The 12638-nt window shown below is 35.3% G+C and overlaps 1 non-coding gene and 1 pseudogene across 1 annotated transcript; both read right to left on the reverse strand.

The window, feature by feature from the left end:
- Positions 1 to 3641: 3641 nt before the first annotated feature.
- Positions 3642 to 4882, reverse strand: LOC148938858 (uncharacterized; annotated as a pseudogene).
- A 7504-nt stretch (positions 4883 to 12386) lies between these two features.
- LOC148938859 (U2 spliceosomal RNA) lies at positions 12387 to 12573 on the reverse strand. Its single transcript, XR_016143607.1, has one exon. It is a non-coding gene; the product is annotated as a U2 spliceosomal RNA (small nuclear RNA).
- Positions 12574 to 12638: the final 65 nt, after the last annotated feature.

A 12638-nucleotide genomic window follows, 5' to 3' on the forward strand; every position in this document is an offset into this window, starting at 1 on the left:
GGGGGGGGGCTAGCTGCCCTCGGATCTCTTTTGACTATTAAAAAGATAGATAGATAGATAGATAGATCGTGTATTTCAAAAAGCCCAAGAGGTATATACACACAAAAAATATGAAAATAGAAAAATTACAACAGAGCAAATTACAAACACACATTAACATGAATACATAGCGAAAAATACCTTCTGGTAAAATACAAAAAAAAAAAAAATAACTTTAATTCCATATAATTAATAATAATTAATTGTAAAAACATTTCCTTCTTTTTAATCCCTCTCTATGTACGCACCAATACGAAATATTGTGGTTGGATTACTACTTTGTAAGATATTTGGAAGCAGCAAAACAATCCCATGTAAGTAATTTTCCCTTAAATCAGAGAGCACCGGGCACTTTAGGAGAAAATGGTCCAAATCTTCGTCCTCATCCCTACAAAGAGGACACACATACCGACCATCAGGATGTACTATCCCCCTGTCGAACACCATTTGTCTACTCTGGATTGGAAGGCAATTCGCCCTAAGCTGAATCCATCGAAATAAAATCATAGCCGGTAAATTGAATTTAAAATAAATTTCCTCTCCAAAACTAGGTTTAACCTGATTATAATGATTCAATGTAGCAGAACTTAAAACCAGCCCTTGCCAATACTGAATTTCTTGACCCTCTAAGATAAATCGTACCTGGCTTACTAAATTTGTTGGTAGATCAGGGGAACCAAGGCCGTCATTCCAAAAGTAAGCCATTCCCACACTTTCTAGTAATGACCTAATTTGGGATGGCCACGACTTTTTCGAATCATAGCTCAACATCTGATAATAAGCAGCACCTACTAGTCTGTCTTCATTGCACCTAATGATCTTCAACCAAAATCTAAGCATCAAAATAGACCTACGTAGTTTTAACGAAAACAGGCCCATATCACCTTTCAGAACCTGTGAATGAGTTGTCTGATGTAATCCAAATAGTCTTTTATAATACCGGAGCTGGAGGGACTCCAACTTCTGTGCCGCTTCTCCGCCCCAAATCTCCACTCCATACTCTAATACTGGTAAAATTTTTGTATTAAATATTCTTTTATGCATTTTTAGGTTTTTAATTCCCATTATTGTCGGATTTCTAAAAATTGCAGACATGGCCACTTTACCTCTATTAATTAATTCATCAACATGACTCTTTAAACTTCCATTTTCCGATAAAACAAATCCTAAATATTTTATTCTTTACTTGCTTTAAGTTCCTCATTATTAAATTTAAATTTATAATTATCTTCGCCACTGGTTTTCCTTTTTTTAAAAATAACAACTTCACTCTTTTCAACATTCAGCCTTAGTTTTTTCATCTGCAAATAATCATCTATAAGACTCAAAAGCGTCTGCAGATCTTGCGGTGTGCTAGCCACCAAGGCAATATCATCTGCAAATAATAGTAGTGATATTTTATGGGTCCCTAGACTAACATTCGGAGCCCATCTATTCTCTAGATAATCAACAAAATCATTTACAAAAATATTAAACAATTTAGGAGAAAGAGTGCTGCCTTGTTTTACACCCAGCTTAATATTAAAAAACCTAGAAAACCTGCTACCAACTAGCACGATTCCACTCACACAAATATACATACTCACTATCAACCTCACAAACAAATGAGGAGGCCAATTCTAACCAGGGCATCCTTTAATAGCTCTCTGTCGACACTGTCGAACGCCTTGTGGAGGTCCAGAAATCCCACATAAAGACAAGTTTTTCCCTTTCCGTATTTATCAATTAATGCCCTTAAAATAAATATTGTATCTACCGTCCCGTACCCTGTTCTGAAACCTCCTTGTTCTTCATGTATTACATTATTTTTATATAACCATTTAGAAAGCCTTGTATCTAGTATTTTCTCCATTATCTTACTTAAAGCAGGGACTAGCGCTATTAAACGATAATTTATGTGCAACTTAGGGTTACCTCTCTTAAAAAGCGGCATAAGCAATGATCTCTTCCACTCATTTGGCCATTGTCCTGAAGTTAGCACCTTATTACAAAGAAAAACAATTATCGACATAAAAATTTAAAGAAAATTCTTAAATAACATTATTGGTACACCATCGACCCCCGCAGCCGAACCTCCTTTTAAATTCTTGAATACAAACTTGACCTCATCATTACTCACTTCCCCTACTAAATCATAATCATGTTCCTTCATGGGATAAACAATCATCTCTGTGGTATGTGTTACCTCTTGTAATTCTGCGCAATCACCTTCCATGCTTTCTAGGTAATCAGGCCATGAGTTGGCGTCTGGAGCCACCTGTGTCTTTCATTTTTCATTTCCAATATAATTAATTATATAACCCCTAAAATTATTTAAATAATTATTTCTAAAATAGTTTACCATAGACATTGTCTTATTAATCTCACTATTTTTTTTTAATTGTAATTAAACTTGTGTAATATATTCATCTATCATTATATTCTGATAATATCAAACTTTGATATTAAGGTTTATAACAATCTTTTAAAATATTCAATAAGTATATGACCTTTTCTTTAATTAACTTACACTCCAAATCAAAATATCGCTCGTTTTTATTTTCATTTTTATTCAGATTACACGATACTGCACAACTGCAAATTATTTCATTTAACTCCATAATTATACCATGTATATCTTTTCCATCTTCTTCTAACGCTTTCAACTTATTTGTTACATGCAACTTCATAAGCTCCCTTTTAAATGTTTCAAAATCATTATCATTTAAATCATATCTAATTCTTTTTCCTAAGCCCTCTAATCTAAGCTCCCCATTAGATAAATTTCTAACTCGAGGAACGACATCCTGCAGCTTCCCAGTCTTCAGCTCAAGCTTAATAGCTCTATGATCGGATCCAACTAAATCTAGTACATCAATACCAATCGATTCAGGTACTAATTTCGTATTAATCAGCACATAATCTACAACACTTGGAGTTGGGCCCGAAAGGCAAGTGAACTCGCCCAAACCCTTATCATTTCCAAACCTTCCATTTGCAATGATCAGACCATGTTCCCCGCAAAGCGCCAGGAGCTTTCTTCCCCAAACATTTATTTTTCTTTTTTCATCCTTATTACTTCGCGGTAGTCTACAACAAATTGGGACCAAATCCCCTAAATCTGGGATTAATACATCTGGAACCTCAACCTCAACGCCGGTATAAGCATTGAAATCCCCCATCAAAACGCACTCAAAATCACTATAACTTTCTTGTATTAGCGACAATTCATCATCTAAAATTTCCCAAGTATTTTCTCGATTATAAGAGCTATTTTGTGGAGGGATATACACAACGCCCAAAATTAATCTCTTCCCACATTTAAAACAAATACGCAGTCAAAGTAAATTTTCAGATCTACTATTAACTCTTTCATAACCATCAATAGCTGATGATTTAATCAGAACCAAAATACCACCATAATGTCTATTATTTTTTGCTGGTTTACGCACAACCTGTCCAACCAAATACCCTGGGAGAGGTGATATAGGAGAATGATCGTTCCATGTTTCAATAAACGGAATCACATCAAACGAAAGTAATTCGTCATATAAATAAGGTAGCTTATCACGTAGTCCTTGTATGTTCCATGACACTAAATTCAGTATATGGCTCTTTATTTCCTATGCGTCTCTGCTTTCTGTCATTGCAATAATATCACTAGCCATTTCTTGGAGATCCTCGTTCCTGGCCTCTGTCAAAGAAAAGGCAAAATGGTAATACCCACGACTGCGACTATTAATATCTGTTAGCACTCGCTGACTATTATCAACAAAATTACGGGAAAAACCACTGCGAGGTGTTCTGTTAAGTCCTTTTCTTGGAGAATGGTTTCCTCTGGGTGCCACGTTACGAGTGCCTGGTCGATGTAGGTCATTAGGGCTTATAACAGCACTAGCAGGTCGTTTAGTTGCCGATACTGCCTGAGAATAGGCTGTTGATGGTATCACTGTCTCGGCATCGCTATTACTGGCATCACTATCTAGCCCCATCGGGATAACAGCAGGGTAATTTGGGAGTCTAGCACTAGGGGTGGACCAATATTTTTAACTGGCGCCAAGTTAAATTTAACCTCAATCACAGCCTTTCCATCGTACCTGAATAGTCGGCCTTGGATAAATAGCTTGTCACCTCGTAGCATTGCATTACGGCCGTCGTTATGTGCAAGATTCATAATTTCCTTTAAGTGTTTACGGGCTTCTCTTTGTTTAGCTATGTAATCTGGGGCCACCGATAGACCTCCCTTTCTCAATAAGGAACTATTTCTTAAGATATAGTCTCTGATTTCGACCGAGTTTAGCTTCACTACTACTGGCCCTGATTTCAATCTAAAAATGTCACGTTTATCATATCGACTTATTTTGAGAGAAGGCATAGCACGGTTTAATAAATCCATTATTTCTTGCTTCACAGTATACCCACCATGGTGTTGCGGAGTATAATTATAAATAATCAAATTTGTTCTTTTCTGCTCTGATTCGAGCTGGTTGGCTCGTTCAGATATGATTACTAGGTCTGATTTCACATTTTCCAGCTCTTTTTTAATTTCTTCATTTGTCTCAACATTTCTAGATAGCTGTGTACTAATGTTATTCATCCGTACTTGTAAGGCAGCAATGCTATCCGAAAGTCCAGGAATTGCATTAACTTTCTCCGAAAGCGCTGGTAATAAATCCAATTTGATATTTATTTCTCGCAAAAACTGGGCATTTTGCATTTTCTCGGCCTCTAATGTTTGGTTTGCCATTTTCACACTTTGGATCTTGTCAATGTACAAATGTAGTCCTTAATTGATCTAGTATTGTAACAAAGCAATAAGTTATTTTTCTTGTTTTCGAAAAAGATATTCACAATTTTGGCACAAAGCCACACACAGGTAAAAAAATTGGTTACGCAAGCTGTCCAGATTTAATCCTTTATTTTATCCGATTGAATTGCTCTTAACTCTCTGAACTCTGAATCAATACTGATGAAAAGTGAGCTCGAACTTTCAAAATCCAATCAAATGAGCCCTCTCTGAAGTTTATGTGAGCATCCCTTTCATACGAACAATATATGCCTCAGGGCATAACTTACAACGCCTGCCCCGGGCACTGGGGGGATGTGACGACAACTGAGTTTTTGTTATCTGACTATTGAGCAATTTTTAACTTAATGGCTATCTCAAATTTTTATTGGATACATTTGAGGGAAAAGGGGCGTGGGGGGGGGGGCTTTTGTCTCTAAGAAAATGAACTAGAACTTTCAATTTCCAATCAAATGAGCCGTCTCTGAGTTTTTTACGAGAATCGATTCAATAAAAACCCTATATTCCCCCAGGGCATAACTTACAACAACTACCCTCGGGCCCTGGGGGGCTGTGTTGACCCCTGAGTTTTCGTTATATGGTCTTTGAACCATTCAAAAAAAAGCTATCTAAAAGTTCTTATCGGATGGGTTTGAGGAAAAAAGGGCATGAAGGGGGGGGGCTAGGTGCCCTCCAATCTGTTTTGACTCTTAAAAAATGAACTAGAACTTTCAATTTCCAATCAAATGAGCCCTCTCTGAAATTTATACAAGCATTTCTTCCATAAGAACCATATGTGCCCCAAGGGCATAACTTATAACCCTTGCCCCTGAAGACTGTGGGGGGACTATCCATATAGTTTCCAGAACTTTCAACTACGTTGAACAAAATGGCTATATCAAAATTTTGATTGGATGTATTTGGGGGAAATGTTTCAGTTGCCTTAGAATAACTTTCGACTATTAAAAAAGGAACTAGCGATTTAAATTTCCAATCGAATGAGCCCTTTCTGAAGTTTCTACGACAGCGCTGTCTGTACAAAACCTTATATGCCCCCATTGCATAACTTACAACCCTTGCCCTGAGGGCTGTGAGGGAGTTGTCATCCTCATAAAACCTAATTTCTAGAACTTAAAACTACGTTTAATAAAATGGCTATCTCAAAATTTTGATTGGATGTGTTTACGCTAAAGTTGTTTTTTTAGAACTTTTAAAAAAGCTTATTATTCTAATATTTATTCTTATATAATTGGAACAAAAATTCAAACTTTAGCGTAAAGAGCGAGGTTTAAGGAGGAGGCAGCCCCCTCCTTGATGAAACTTGATGAATTTTATACATTTTGAATAAGCATCAAAATTCGATTCTTTGATGTATCTATTGTTATCAAGACTGTTTCTTAGAGCTTCGGTTACTATTGAGCAGCATCGCTCCTTACAGTTTGTTACCACGAACTGTTTGATATGCAACAACACAATAAAATTATTCATGCTGATTCTTAATAAACAAAGAATATCAATTTTGAATTTGTTCTTTAAATCTATTAGTAGATGAGAATTTGAATAATTTTAGTAATGTAGGCTGTATGAAACTCCCCCGAAAAGAGTAAAAAAGTCCGCTATTCAGAGCTTCTGTTTAGTGCTATTATTTTTTGGGGAGCGGGATGGAATAGGGTCATGGATAATATCTTGCGTATCTGAAAACACGGAAAAGAGTATCTAAATTTATTTGTGGTCAATTTCAATTGACAAAAAAACAAGCGTCATAAGCTTAAAAATGGTAAGATAGTAGGCCTACCTCCTTTGGGTTTCTTTGGAATCCGAAATAACATTGCCCTTTGAATGACTCCAATCATAACATCAACTGCATAACTTTTGCCTGTAATTTTTGCCCCCATAGTTATCAGGCTTGTGGTTTAAAAAAGGAAAACTATGAAGGAGCATTTTCCGGAATTGCTTTTCGTTTCATTTTGATCTTTGTGGTTAGTTTTTGGTTTAAAATTGCAGGTACTTTCGGAGAGATAGATTTAAGTAATAAATTTAATAGATTTAAGTGATTAAAATAATGGGAAGGGAGAAGTATCCCACTTATCTATTGTTAACACTAAACTATGACTTTTTGTCAACGTCAATTCACAAAAATTTTGGGGGGATGTCTTCCAGAATCTTGGAGGGGGCATGTTTGTAATTTTTTTCAATTTTGTCAATGAAAATACCCCCAAAAAGTTATTTTCCTAATCCTAGGAGGCGAAAAATCTGGGGGGGGGCATGCACCCTTCTTGCCCGTACAATTAAAACCACTACTGTGCAATTTATACTTGGAACAATCCCAAGTAGTTGTTGCTAGGACACGTTTCAAGTAACCCACCACAAATACACAATTTGCAAGTGTATCATTTGACTTGACTTGACTTGACTTGACTTTTATTTTCAACTAATAATACATCATACTTAACTGGCACTTACAACACATTTTTTGAATAACATTATCAACAAACGTAGAAATGGTAAGAACGTATGACGTTTTATTAAGCCACTATTGTGACTTGAGCAGCGTCACACAATCTTTTATCATAAACCAAAACTCATTCCCTCTTTCTACTCTTTTCATACCATTCAATACAAATTAACTCAATTTAAAATTTTTTTTAAAATTTTCATTTAAAACTTAATTAAAATTTAAAATTAAAAAAAAAAAAAATAAAAAAAAAAAAAAAATTTAATTTACATCCAACAAGAACTTTTTAAATCCAAGTATAAACTGGAACTGATCTTACTACTCTCTAATACCTTCTGGAGCACCACTCCCCAAATTAACTGAATAGTTTCTAATTACAAAGCCAGATTAACTTGTATTCCTTGCTTTAGAAACAGAGTCTTCATGACCTCCAGTCCTATGCTGATGATAATCAGAATTAAACTTTAAAATATCCCTAAAATATTCTGCAGATAATCTATTAAGCACTTGGTAAGTAAACACTCCCGCCTGATGGTCCCTGATCTGATGAACATTTAAATTCTAAAACTGATAAAACATTCACGCATATGCTCATACTGAACAAACTCACCCAGTACTCGTAGTGCCTTATTCTGAAGAATCTGCAGTCTTTTAATATTTGAAGTTAAATTAGATGCATAAATACAGCAACCATAAACAATAAAAGGATGAAGAACAGTATGATATATATTTCTTAAAACAGTTAAAGGTAACACATGTTTCAAACGCCGCATCACTCCAAGACCTCATGTAAGTTTAGAAGAAATCATATTTATGTGTTTCTTCCAACTCAAATTATTATCAACATAAAATCCTAAATATTTATTTTCAAAAACCTGTGAAAGCGACAAATTATCAAATACTACGGAAGCACTATTTACAATTTTTCCTACCCTACTAAAAATCATATAATTTGTCTTAGAAGTATTAACAGCAAGGTAAATCAAGGAGGTAAACACCAAAAGGTTTTCCAGCGTTCGGTTTGCTTTATCCACTAGTTCTTCCAGTGACTGTATAGAAATCGTCAAAGCAGTATCATCTGCAAATGCTGTAACAGTTGCTTCAGGCATGTAGAACCTCAGAGTATCTATGTATACGAGAAAGAGTAATGGACCAAGGACTGAGCCCTGAGGAACTCCACATTTTACAAGATAGACTCCGCTAACGATGTCATCTATCATTACTTTAGTTGACCTTCCATAAAAGTATGATTTAAACCAATCCAAGCGAACATCTTTTATCCCCAGACTAGATAGGCGACACAGCAGCAACTCAAAATCCACAGTGTCGAAGGCTTTTTTGAAGTCAACAAAGATCGTTAAAGGAATAAGACCTTTATCTTGAGTTCCATTGATTACATCCAGAAGATGATGAACAGCATGGCTAGTAAAATGTTTACTGCGGAATCCAAATTGGCTGTCACACAATATTCCTAGTTTATCCAAATATTCATAAAGTCTCCTGTGAATTATCTTTTCATAGATTTTAGAAAAAATAGGCAATAACGATATCGGTCGCCAATTCGATAGTTCTTGTTTCTTCCCCCTTTATACAATGGTATTACCTTTGCTAGTTTAAGACCACTAGGGAATTCGCCGGTCTGGAGTGATAGATTTATTAAGTCAGTTAGACAAGGTAATATATAAACTAGGATAGCATTTACAGCCCTAAGATTAAGTCCATCTATTCCGGCAGAATTGGACTTCAGTCCTTTCACTGTGCTCTCGATCTCCTTTGCTGTGCACTTCTCGAACGAAAAACTGTGCCCTTCGCCTCGATTATCAATAAAGGACTTTAACAGATGTCTTCTAGACTTTTTAGCTACGTCTTCCTTAATACTCGCGCCTATGTTCGTGAAATATTTTCCGAATTCATCAGCCATTTCCTGTTTATCAGTGATTTCACTTCCATTAACCATCAGATTCTTTACTCCATCATTATCATTAGTCTTCCCTTTTAAAACCTCATTTATTAGTCGCCAGGTTCCTTTTGCATCACCACTTTTACCATCAAAAGCAGAAGCATAATATGCTTTTTTCTCACTGCGACGCTTATGGTTAACTTTGTTTTTGGCTCGCTTAAATTCTTCAAATAAACTCGCATTTTCCGGGCTCTGTAAATGTTTTTCAAAAAGCTGGTTTCGTATTTCCATCATTTCAAGCAATTCTGTGGTCACCCATGGCTTTCTTGGCTCATTTTTCTTTTTCCTCATTTTCCTCAGAGGACAAGACGCCTCATATATCGATAAGAGAATATTCATAAACCTGTCAAATGCTGTAGTTGCATTCTGCTCTTCGCTAAATTCATCCCATGCTATAGTACTAACTTGCTCTTTCAGCTTTCTCAAGTTATTATTTCTTATATCTCTATAAACTCTCTTACTTGGGTGTTTAGTCGAAGTTTTGATACTATTTATCATACAAACAATCGGGAGGTGGTCAGAAGCAGGTTGAAGGAGAACATGACAGAATGCTTGCCTCAATAGATTTGAAGAAACAAATATGTTATCAATTAATGTTGCCGACTGAGCAGTGATACGGGAAGGAATCAGATTCACTGGGTAAAAATCATGAGATAATGCAAGATTTAAAAATTCTAAATTAAAACTATTTAAATTCAATAAATAAAAATTAAAATCACCCAGAATAACACACTCTGATCGATTAGACTGGGCCCTGCTTTAAGACATATCAAACTCCTGAAAAAATTCCTCCGGATGAGCACCAGGGGGTCTATAAACCAGGCAAACAATTAACTTTTTACCATTATTTATTTCAATTTCAATAGAAAAAATTTCAATCTTACCTTCATTCCATAAATAAAGGTCCTCCCTTTCCACAAAATTCAATCCCTCTCTCACCAAAAATGCAAGTCCCCCGCGCCCCATTGAATGCCGCGACTTCGATATCAGTTGGTAACCTGGAAAAGCGTAGGAAGAGAGAAGACTATACAAACTCAAGAATGATTCACAAATTCCCAAAACATCAATCACACTATCAACATTACTGAAAAACTGAACAATTTCTTCAAAAGCCGACGTTATGTGGCAATTCTATTGAGCAACACACAAACTATACAACTCTTTTTTAATTTGCCAAACTCTTCAAAACGAACGTAGTGGCTAGGACGGAGCGGCTTGGGGCATTCATCAACTCGATCACGAAAATGGAGTCCTATCTGATGTGATAAAACATCATCAACTAAGAGCTAATTTTTTTCAAGCAACTCTAACCGAGGTATTGGGAGTAAACTAACCATAATAATAAATTAAAATAAAAAGCCACGATATTTTTTTGTTCATTAGTTATAAAACCCATAAATAAATTATAAATAAAGTAAATATGAATAACTTAATAATAATAATAATAGATAAACACATATAAAGACTCAAAATTTAAACACAAAAAAAAAAAACATATAAATACTAATAAATTGAATATGAATAATTGAATAATAATAAGAATAGATAAACACATATAAAGACTCAAAATTTAAATACAAAAAAAACATATATAAAGACTCAAAATTTAAATACAAAAAAAAAAAAAAAAAAAAAAAAAAAAAAAAAAAAACACTCAATCACGATCGAATATGTCATTTAGAGACCAAAGTCTACGAGCAGAAGTTGCATTCTCCGGACGGACGTAGATCCGACCTTGGTTTGACCACACGAACTTATTGCCGTATTTTTCCCTTGCAGCATGCAACAATTCTCTTTTTTTTCTTTGTTAAGTTCTCAGCCACAAAAATCTTCGTGTTCACAAGGTTTTTTTTGCAAGCAAAAACTTTCACAGCTGTGTGGCGGTCTTTAAACTTCACTAAAACAGGAGCAATTTTATCAGGGCGGCTGTCAACAGAGTTCAACCGAAACCTATGCACAGATATAACATCACTTTCTTACATTCGGTCAAATCTTACATATCGTCCTAATGTGAATTCTCTCCGTACCTTTTTCCTCACTTAAGGGTACCTGCCAAATTTCTGTAGGGGTCAGCCGTCAAAATTTTTCCTGGGGAAGGTGCCAAATGTCAAAAAATACTATTTTTAGAAAAGCATCTTATATTTTCCAAATAAGGCAAAATTTGACTATCGTATATTTTTATTCTTCTAATAGAAGAACTGAGCCCATATGTTTCCCCCTTTGAATGACCTGGCGCTAACATAAACAACAACAGCTCATTGCTCGTTTTTCGATATGTCATCTTTGAAGGGGCAAAATATTAGATAAAGAAGGGACTTCAAGCCCTGGGGGTTTCTGCTTCAAATGAGCTAACTTTGTACTGTTCCCAAAATTAGAATGCTCGATTTGTGCCTGTCATCAATTGCATATCTGTATTCGAGTTGTACTGGTGGATTTGACAGATTTATCTGACTTGGAACCAGAACTATTTTAGCAATATCCATCGCGACCACTGATAAATATTTCTATCTATTTCTTTTCATTTGATTGATTATAATACAAAAGGACACGGAATTTTACGGTTTATCCTATATATACTAATACAATAGCGTTCATGAACGAAAATCAATAGGAACTTAAAACATGGTAAGGAAGAAAAGAAAAAATAAAGAATCGTGATTGCTTTGCAGTATGCTAAAGTTTTGCGTTACTGCTAAAAACAAATCATAGTATTTCTCAGTGTCCGTCACAACATATTTTATATGTTTCTATTATAGAAACATATAAAATATATTTTATTCTTTTTTACTGACAGTGTTTTAACGTAAAAAGAAACGAATTCGACCTGCAAATTATAAATCGATCTTTTCTCATGGCAAAAAAAAAAAAAAAAAAAAAAACAGTGACAAGAATAAAAGGCAATTTATTCAAGAATTTTAGTAATTCCCAACAGAGTCAAAATTTAAACTGAGTTCACATTTTGTAAAAATAAGAGGTAGATTGCATGAAGTATTGATAACACATTGCAAGCATATTCGCAGGATTCTTTTTTGGAGGGGGACTGTTCGTACTCAGAACTCAGCATAGAAGTAATGTAAACAGGGTATTTACACCGTACTACAGGCACCCACGCTAAAACACCTTATTATGCATGTAATAAAAGTGCTAGGCACTCTAATTCTCCTCAAAAGGGCTTTACCGATTCCGGAGGCACCGCAATACCGGGCCAACACGTGGATGAAGCAAGCCCCGAAAACCCTCCAGTTCCCAAGAATCAGTTAGATATTCTGGGCCCCATGTAGGGATCGTATCATATGTTTAGCTGATAAGGACAGATACTGCATGTCCATCTTAGCTAAAAGTCTGAGAAGCAACACACTTGTCAAAATTATTAGATAATTAGTGAGAATAAGTAGGCTATACCAAGTTTTGTCAGGGAT

Source organism: Artemia sp. Qi Xiang Cuo, unplaced genomic scaffold (genome assembly GCF_049724085.1).
Source record: "Artemia sp. Qi Xiang Cuo unplaced genomic scaffold, ASM4972408v1 HiC_scaffold_227, whole genome shotgun sequence".
Lineage (NCBI taxonomy): Eukaryota > Metazoa > Arthropoda > Branchiopoda > Anostraca > Artemiidae > Artemia > Artemia sp. Qi Xiang Cuo.